The following is a 10,843-nucleotide window of genomic DNA, read 5'->3' as shown; positions in this document are numbered from 1 at the left end:
ATGCTACCTCAGTAGAAGCATTTAAGTCTCACCTTAAAACTCATCTGTATACTCTAGCCTTTAAATAGACCTCCTTTTTAGACCAGTTGATCTGCCGCTTCTTTTCTTTCTCCTATGTCCCCCCCCCTCCCTTGTGGAGGGGGTCCGGTCCGATGACCATGGATGAAGTACTGGCTGTCCAGAGTCGAGACCCAGGATGGACCGCTCGTCGGGACCCAGGATGGACCGCTCGCCTGTATCGGTTGGGGACATCTCTACGCTGCTGATCCGCTTGAGATGGTTTCCTGTGGACTCTCGCGGCTGTGTTGGAGCCACTATGGATTGAACTTTCACAGTATCATGTTAGACCCGCTCGACATCCATTGCTTTCGGTCCCCTAGAGGGGTGGGGGGTTGCCCACATCTGAGGTCCTCTCCAAGGTTTCTCACAGTCAGCATTGTCACTGGCGTCCCACTGGATGTGAATTCTCCCTGCCCACTGGGTGTGAGTTTTCCTTGCCCTTTTGTGGGTTCTTCCGAGGATGTTGTAGTCGTAATGATTTGTGCAGTCCTTTGAGACATTTGTGATTTGGGGCTATATAAATAAACATTGATTGATTGATTGACTTCCTAAATAACTCAATTATTTTTCTACTTGTTAAATGTAACAAATCTTTTAGCTGGGAATGATGCAAGAACATCATATCCAACTCAAATATTGGCTTTAAAATCCATACTTTTACAAATGGACTTTTTCATTGTGCTAATGAACAGAAGTTGTATTCCTACAAATAATCCAGTAAGCAGGGCAGAGTAGAAAAACACAAAACACAAAACTTGCTGCAGTAAAAATCATATTTTCTGGGATATGGAGGAAGCCTGAGCTGCATTAGTCCCTCAGGGGACATTCTTGATGCCACTCTTTGAAAATATGTTAATATTAACATATTAACATATCAGAAAAGAGGAGAGCTTTTCACCCTTTCCCTTGTGGTGGAAACTTACTTTCCATGTTTTTTTAGTGAATATAACATCATGTGTGGCTTCTACAACGATGTCAGAGTGCTGTCCAGCAACGATGCTCCTGAGGGCCTCAGCCTCCTCCTCCTCCTTCTCTGCAACACCCGTGGGCGAGGGGGGGGGGGGCTTTTGGAGGGGGGGGAGAAAGGATCACCATTGAGTTGTCCACCCACGTAAGACCCTTCTGCTCACCTGCGTGGGTGTGGCTTTAAAGGAAGGCAGGGGGGTAGACACACACACACACACTCTTTGTTACCTTCCTGAGACCATTGGAAAAAGCTTCCCTCTTTAGAACCTTGCTTTCTAGATATATAAAGAAGTGTATTTACAACATGAATAATATATACATACTTTGCAAATATAAAAAAAATTGTTGTGAAAAATGAATTGGAATTTCACAAGAAAAAGGTCACATTTTCCACAAGAAAAACTTAGAATTTTGGCAGTATTTTAATAAGAGTAATCATTTTACTGAACACTAGTCAAAATTTGACAAAAAAAACTAAAAATGTGTACAATATTATGTAAAAGTTGGGATTTTTCCTAATAACAGTCGCAGTTTGCCAAGAAAAGCATAATATGTTGGCAATTTTATGAAAAGAGTCGTCATTTTACTTGACAAAGTCACAATTTTATAAGAAAACGTAAACATTTTGGCATCAACATAACAATAATCAGAATTTTACTTAACAAAATGACAAACGTCATCGTTTTACTCCACAAATGTCACTATTTTGCAATATTCTGATTACAAATCTGAATTGTATATGACAAATGTCACCATTTTGCATTAAAATAGTAAAAGTAATAATTTCACATAAAAGAAATAATCATTTTAAGAGAAAATATTGCAATATTACAGACACAAAGAATATGAAAAAATTGCTCCCAATTTTACAAGAAAAAAGTCGACACATTGTGAGAAAAGACTGATTTTAGTGTTTTTTTTTTTAATATTCAGTTTGTAATTATCATTTTTCATTATTTACTTACGCACGCACACACACTCATGCAATCACGCACACACACACACACACACACACACTGTGCCAATAGAAAAAAGCTTGCTGTGAAAAATGAGTTACAATTTCACAAGAGAAAGGTCACATTTCCCCCAAGAAAAACGTAGAATTTTGGCAGTATTTTAATAAGAGTAATAATTTTACTCAACACAAGTCAAAATTTGACAAGAAAAACTGAACATTTGTGCAATATTATGATAAACGTTGGAATTTTACTTAATAACAGTCGCAGTTTGCCAAGAAAAGCGTAATATGTTGGCAATTTTATGAAAAGAGTCGTCATTTTACTTGACCAAGTCACAGTTTTATAAGAAAACGTAAACATTTTGGCATCAACATAACAATAATCTGAATTTTACTTAGCAAAATGATGACAAACATCATTTTACTCAAAACATGTCACTATTTTGCAATATTCTGATACAAATCTGAATTGTATACGACAAATGTCACCATTTTGCATTAAAATAGTAAAAGTAATAATTTCACATAAAAGAAGTAATCATATTACAGACACAAAAAGAATATGAAAAATTGTTCCCAATTTTATAAGAAAAAATTCTACACATTGTGAGAAAAAAAGACTGATTTTAGTGTTTTTTTTTATATTTAGTTTGTAATTATTATTTTTCATTATTTACTTACACACACACACACACACACACGTCATAGCTCCTTGAGACCTGAGACAAAAGCCTCCCTCTTTAGGAGCAGCCTTTCTAGATATATAAAGATGTGTATTTACAACATGAATAATATATACATACTGTGCAAATATAAAAAAGCTTGTTGTGAAAAATGAGTTGGAATTTCACAGGAAAAAAGTCACAATTTCACAAGAAAAAAATCTGAATTTTGGCAGTATTATAATAAAAGTTATCATTTTACTCAACGCGAGTCAAAATTTTACAAGACAAACAGAACATTTGTGCAATGTTATGACACAAGTTGGAATTGTACTTGATAAAAGTTGCAATTTTACAAGAAAAGTTTAAGATGTTACCAATTTTATAAAGAACTTCAAAATTTTATAAGAAAACTTAAATACAAACTAAAATAACAATCTACATTTTACTTGGCAAAATGATTACAAAAGTCATCATTTTACTCTAAAAATGTCACTATTTTACAAGAAGGACAAAGAAATTTGGCAATATTGTGATAAAAGTCACAATTTTATATGACAAATGTCATCATTTTTGCATTAAAATGTGATCATTTTACATGAATAAAAGTGATCATTTTATGAGAAAATCTTGCAACAGTACAGAAACTGAAAGAATATGAGAAATTGTTCCCGATTTTAAAAGAAAAAAGTCGACACATTTTGAGGACTGCTTTTAGTAAAAAAAAAAAAAACATATATATATATTTATATATGTGTATATATATATGTATGTATATACACTTATACATTTATATATATATATATATACATATATAAACACACATATATATATCATTTATATATATATATATATATAATACATATATATATATACATGTACATATATATATGTACATATATGTATACATATATATACACAGTGTATATATATATATATATATATATATTATACATACATATACATATTTCTGTATGTATTTAGATATATATGTATATACATACATATATATAAATGTAATGTGTATATACATATAAATATTTCTGTATATATATTTATTTTATTTTAATTATACATTTATACATATATATATATATATATATACTTTTAGTAAAAAATATATGTATGTATGTATATATGTATATGTATATATATATATGTATATATGTATATATACATATATATATATATATTTTTTTTTTTTTACATATATATATATCTATATATATACATTCATATATATATTTTTTTTTTACTAAAAGTAGTGTTTTCTCAAAAGGTGTCGACTTCTTTCTTATAAAATCTGTAACAATTTCTCAGCTGTCAAAATGCGTTAGTCTCACACTTCAAAACAGGATGTTGTACTTCCCTCTGACAGTCCAAGAAGTAGAAGCAGACAAAGGAGCAGGTAGATTGTTAGCAGCTCTGCTAAATGACTTTGATGTGGAAATATTAGTAAGCTGGTGTCCGCTCCATCTCCTCCCACATCCCATCTGCCCTGCCGCTCCACAGTGTGGGTTCTTGCGGGGGTGAGCAGGAATTATTGTGGGAAAAAAAAAAGAAAACGCTAAGAAAACTTGTGATGTAACAGTCTGACTTAAACCAGTGCTGGTCAGGCCCGGGCAAAAAGTCGGAAGAGAAGACAAAACGGCGAGGGCTTGGGAACAATAATGTCCTTTTTGCGACATCACAAGGTGCCCGGAGGGATTTTTATTTTATTTTACTTATTTTTTGAGTCTTGCAGAGCCCACATCTTGGACTCCTGAGGATACTGTACGCCAGCAGAGGTGAGGGCAAGAGAGGAGAGGAGAGCAGTATTTTTAGGGTGGTCTCTTATCCGAGGATTCAGGTCACATCGCCGAGGGGAGAACAAGGTCCAGGCTCACCGCCAAGGCAAGATAAGGAGGAGTGGAACAATAAAAGCCTTCACACTTACCTCAACTCACACAAAGACACTTTTGGAAGCACCGCCAGCCTCACTTCAACAATGAAGTATTAGTCTTACAAACCCCGAGTTGGTACATCATGTTAGATGTAAATATAAACAGAATACAATGATTGGCAAATCATCTTCAAGCCATATTCAGTTGAATATGCTACAAAGACAACATATTTGATGTTCAAACTCAGAAACTTTGTTTATTTTAATTTTTTTGCAAATAATAATTAACTTAGAATTTCATGGCTGCAAAGTAGTTGGGAAAGGGCATGTTCACCACTGTGTTACATCACCTTTTCTTTTAACAACACTCAATAAACGTTTGGGAACTGAGGAAACTAATTGTTGAAGCTTTGAAAGTGGAATTCTTTCCCATTCTTGTTTTATGTAGAGCTTCAGTCCTTCAACAGTCCGGGCAGGGTCTCCGCTGTCCTATTTTACGCTTCATAATGCGCCACACATTTTCCATGGGAGACAGGTCTGGACTGCAGGCGGGCCAGGAAATTACCCGCACTCTTTTACTACGAAACCACGCTGTTGTAACACGTGGATTTGCATTGCATTGCTGAAATAAGCAGGGGCGTCCATGATAACGTTGCTTGGATGACAAAATATGTTGTTCCAAAACCTGTATGTACCTTTCAGCATTAATGGTGCCTTCACAGATGTGTAAGTTACCCATGCCTTGGGCACTAATGCACCCCCATACCATCACAGATGCTGGCTTTTCAACTTTGCCCCTATAACAATCCGAATGGTTATTTTCCTCTTTGTTCCGGAGGACACCACGTCCACAGTTTCCAAATATAATTAGAAATGTGGACTCGTCAGACCACAGAACACTTTTCCACTTTGCATCAGTCCATCTTAGATGAGTTCGGGCCCAGCGAGGCCGGCGACGTTCCTGGGTGTTGTTGATAAATGGCTTTCGCTTTGCATAGTAGAGTTTTAACTTGCACATACAGATGTAGCAACCAACTGTAGTTACTGACAGTGGTTTTATGAAGTTTTCCTGAGCCCATGTGGTGATATCCTTTACTTACTGATGTCGGTTTTTGATGCAGTACCGCCTGAGGGATCAAAGGTCTGTAATATAATCGCTTACGTGCAGTGATTTCTCCAGGTTCTCTGAACATTTTGACTATTTTACTGACTATAGATGGTAAAATCCCTAAATTCCTTGCAATAGCTCGTTGAGAAATGTTGTTCTAAAACTGTTCGACAATCATGGCACCCACCTGTTCCCAATTAGCCTGCACACCTGTGGGATGTTCCAAATAAGTGTTTGATGAGCATTCCTCAACTTTATCAGTATTTATTGCCACTTTTCATATATATATATATATATATATATATATACATATATATTGCGGGGATAAGACAGCGACACAAACAACAGCAAACACAACAATTACAACAACAACAACAATAGAGCAACATCAGCAATAAGGATATGTACAAATATGGTAAAAGTGATAGCAAAAAAGCAGTTAGTGAAATAAATAATAATACAGAAATGACAATGAACATTATTACCCTAACAATACAAATAATATATATATGACAACTGATAACGAATAATAACAATAATGGCCTCTATTATCAACAATACAGTTGTCCAAATGCAACAATACATATACGTAACGTTGTTACCCAGGGTAAAAACGTTAATTTATGTTCGATGAAACGTGATTGTGTTTGTGGAGGGGGGCGTGGTGTGCCAGCTGACAGGTGATTAGATTGCCCAGCTGGGCGTAGTTGTCTAATCACCTGTTGTCTTCATCAGTAGCGGGAGGGAGGACTTGGAGAGATGGAGAGAACCGACACGAAAGAACCGGACTGAAAAGTCGAGACTCGTACCCATGTATTTGATGTTCATTAAAACTGAACTCTGAACGCTGGTCTCCCGTACACGCATGTGATCAGCAGAACCCGCTAGGAAGAAACCTCCACAATGTGCTAATCAGGTTCACGCCTGCCTCGCCTGCTCCTCGGCGCTCGAAAAGTCACCAAACTTGGCGCACACATAAGGACTGGCGAATATTGCGATCTAATGAAAAAACCAAACCCCAAAACTCAAAATTGCGCTCTAGCGCTATTTTTGAATAAAACACTGAAAAAACTGCTCCTAGGAAGAAAACACAGACAAAATTGCTTGTACCTTCCGGTAAGAATGTCGGAGAGACATGAAACAAAAACCTCTATGTAGGTCTCGCTTAGACCTACATTTCATAGATTGACAACCCCCAACAGAAATCAGCAGGAAGTTTGCCATCCCCCCTTCAAAACAAAAGTTTTGTAAAAACCGGTCACCTTTCTTCAAACATTATCTCCTCTGAGTGCGTTTGTTGTTTTGGCTTCAAACTCGCACAGGAGCGAGATTGAAACCTTCTGATTAAAAGTATAGAACAGAGTTTTGATAAGTTCTCAGGTTCTGATTTTACGCGCCTTCAAAGAACCCCTGTGCAAAGTCTCCTAAAAAATGTCATTTTTGCCTCTTTGAGCTGTTATTTGACCCCCTTAAAATGCTTCTAAACTCACCAAACTTGACACACACATCAGGTCTGGCAAAAATTGCGATCTGATGAAAAAACCTAACCTCAAAACTCAAAATTGCGCTCTACCGCCCCGCTAGGAATACAACACGGACAAACTGCTCCTAGGAAGAAAACACAGACAAAACTGCTTGTAACTTCCGGTAGGAATGTCAGAGAGACATGAAACAAAAACCACTATGTAGGTCTCACTTAGACCTACATTTTAATAATTAACATACTTTAGCAAAAATCAACAGGAAGTTTGATATTTTCACTTCAATACAACAACTGCATTACTTTCACAATGCATTAGATTCTCAAAATAGTGGCTCCAAGGCGTCTTCTAACGCTTATCCGGCCGTGGGTCTCGGGGGCAGCAGCCAAAGGCGGACCCGACCAACGCTGCTTGCAGCTTTAATCTACTTTGGTACCCCCCAACTTGTGACAGCACCTTGTAAACAGCATCTCTCCCACCGTGTTGGACTGCCGGCTGACTGAGAGCTCCAGGAATATATTTAGTCAGGCTTTGAGCGAAGATCCTTCTTCAAACACCCCCCCACCCCCCAGTCCACCGACACACACCCAGCCAATCGGCTCTTCCCTGGAAGAACGCCGTCCCCGCTCTTTTTGTGGCCGCCCACACGCCTCGCATCCCTCGGGCTTTTCTTGGGCACACATTCACACGTTTGTGTCTTTCATCCCTGTCTGGATCTCCGTCACATTTCAAGAGGTACGCATGTAGCAGGATTGGCTTTGGAGTCACAATACAGATGTGTGGGCAGCGGCCATCTGGGGACCCCAGCCGAACAAAGTGCTAAGGGGCCAAACTTAAAGTAGCGGGCCCGCCGGGGACCCCCGCCTCTCCTCCAGAGACTTGCCGATCTGACAGGAGAATAGGACAGCATCCCAACGGTCATCAATCAAAACTTTGGCGAGACAAACGAGCGAAGACAAGGGAGCCATGTGACGCTGGTCCCGCCCACCTGCGCCGCCAAGCCTGCACGCCATTGGCCGATACGGCCGAATCACGTTCATCGGGCCTTTGTGATCACGCAGTGGATCGTGGCATCGGGGAAGAAAGAAAGCTGAAAGTGGTTTTATGGCGGATGGCGGGAGAGTGGCACTTGGAAAGCGGGAATCGTTTTTCGTTTTTTTTTTACTTTGGCGCCTCAAAGCGCCAGATGCTCGTTAGGATGCCTAGCACCGTATCGACATAGCTTCATTGTGGAAGAAAACAACAGGAAGCAAGATGGGGGCCAGTACATAGAGCCTGATTTACTAAAATCATTAAAATTGAAAATAAAAGAGCGTGTTTTTCGACGGTATACCGGTACTAGTATAGTACTAAAACCGTACTATACTCTGTACAAAAAGTACTGCTTCCCATTACGTATTTATTTTTATTTTAACGGGCATGACGTGTTGTCACATGGTGACATCCTGGCCTCCATGGTGACAAATAAAGTAAGTTTCTTACAAGTAGCATTATCACTGGAGGACGAGAAATAGCTAAACATGCATCACTACACACCACAATAGCTCACTGCTCACAAAAGCTAGCGCTCCTGAATGCAAACAAACACCATGGGTGGATCTACACCTGACATCCACAGTAATGATACCAAGTACAAGAGCGTATCGAGTCGATACCTCTATGGTTACATTGATTTTTTTTCCCTTTCTTTTTTAAATTCAGTCAGGAAATATGTCCTTGAGGACTTTGAATATGACCAATGTATGATCCTGTAACTACTTGGTATTACATCGATACCTAGATGTGTGGTATCATCCAAAACTAATGTAAAGTGTCATAGAAAAGAAGAATAAGTGATTATTACATTTGAACAGAAGTGTAGATAGAACATGTTAGGTCGACACCCACCCTTTACATCAGTATTTTTTTAACCATATTATCATTGCTTTATTAGGTAATATATTTTAATTGTGTGATCCTGCAACTACTACCAAGAAGAGAAGAATAAGTGATTATTACATTTGAACAGAAGTGTAGATAGAACATGTTAGGTCGACACCTACCCTTTACATCAGTATTTTTTTAACCATATTATCATTGCTTTATTAGGTAATATATTTTAATTGTGTGATCCTGCAACTACTACCAAGAAGAGAAGAATAAGTGATTATTACATTTGAACAGAAGTGTAGAAAGAACATGTTAAAACAGAAAATAAGCAGATATTAACAGTACATGAACAAGTGGATTAATAATTAATTTTTTAGAGTTTGTCCCTCACAATGTGTATAAAATAATAGGTGTATAAATGAGACAATATGTTAGTGCAGACTAATTAGGAGTCTTTGTTTGTTTACTTACTACTAAAAGACAAGTTGTCTAGTATGTTCAACATTTTATTGAAGGACTAAATGACAATAATAAACATATGTTTCATCTACACTAACATGTTTGTTACAATAAAGACAATAATTACATCGTTTCTGGTCCCCTTTATTTCGAATCAATATTGAAATCACGTTTATTTACTCTTAATTAAAACATATTTTATTGTAATTTCTACTGTAAACAAACAGTATGAACTGAGAGTTTGGTTATGTTTGGGTTTTCCTGGGTTTTACAATCACTTCCTGGCCTGGTGCTCTTATTTTGTCAGCGTTTCCTGTTTGGCATCTAAGTTTTGCAGTATCTTTACTTTCTGTTCCACCTCCTTTTCAGCACACCTGTTCCTCGCCTAATTAGTTCTATTAAGTTCACCTGGGTGCCTCCTTCAGTGCTGGGTCAGTCTTCCTTTTGAGACCGATGTTCTGAGTCCACACTTCCATGTAAGTAACAAATTGTTCATTTTAAAATGAAAGTGTAAAAATAATGCATTAATAGTAAACTAGACAATCCCTGAAAGAACTGCATGTGGACGCTCCAATGCTGAAAGTGAACTGAAATCCTGGAAGTTTTTTAGAATTGTTGAAATAGAACACACAATTCCCAAACAGGCTGAATATCTTGAAGTTGGAACAATTTGAATTAGATTTGGGAGTTGTGGAAATTTGAAAAATGTCCTGTTAATTTCCATGTGAATTTCCCCAAAAATTGGGAATATTGGGAAAAGCGGGAATTTTTTTTGAAAATGATAAAAACAAACTTGAATGGTCTGAACGAGTTGAAATGGTTGGTGTTGGGATTTTTCAAATGGGTGGTGAAATGTTGAAGTAGTAACATGTTGAATTGAGAAATGGTATTAAGAAAATCCAGGAATTTCGGGAAAATTTGGAATTTTTCCAGTTCAAAAAAACAGTTTTTTGTCTTAAGAAGAATGTTCTGACGGTGGAACGTTTAAAATGATTTAAAAAATGTGGAAAGAGTCGTCGCCAGAAAAAAAGGGTGGAAATTGAGCTTTGGAAAACGAGAAATTCTGGAAAATTCTGGACTTTTTTTTTTTTTAACTTGTAGAAAAGGAAATTTGAATTTCCAGAATGGTGGAATGTGTTGAAGGTGGACGAGTTTGAATCGGTTGAAACATGTGGAATAGGTGGAAGTTTGAAAAATGGCCAATTCATTTTAAATGTGGAAAAATGTCTCGGAAAACCTAGAATTCTGGGAATTTTTGGAATTTGTCAAGGGAAAGCCTGTGATTCCCAAATAGGTTGAATATTTTGATGTTGGAACAGTTTGGATCAGATGTAAAGTGTGGGAGTTGTGGAAATTTAAAGAATGTCCCGTTGCTTTCAATGGCAATTTCCAAAAATT

Source organism: Nerophis ophidion, linkage group LG14, assembly GCF_033978795.1.
Source record: "Nerophis ophidion isolate RoL-2023_Sa linkage group LG14, RoL_Noph_v1.0, whole genome shotgun sequence".
Lineage (NCBI taxonomy): Eukaryota > Metazoa > Chordata > Actinopteri > Syngnathiformes > Syngnathidae > Nerophis > Nerophis ophidion.
This window is presented reverse-complemented; position numbering follows the sequence as displayed.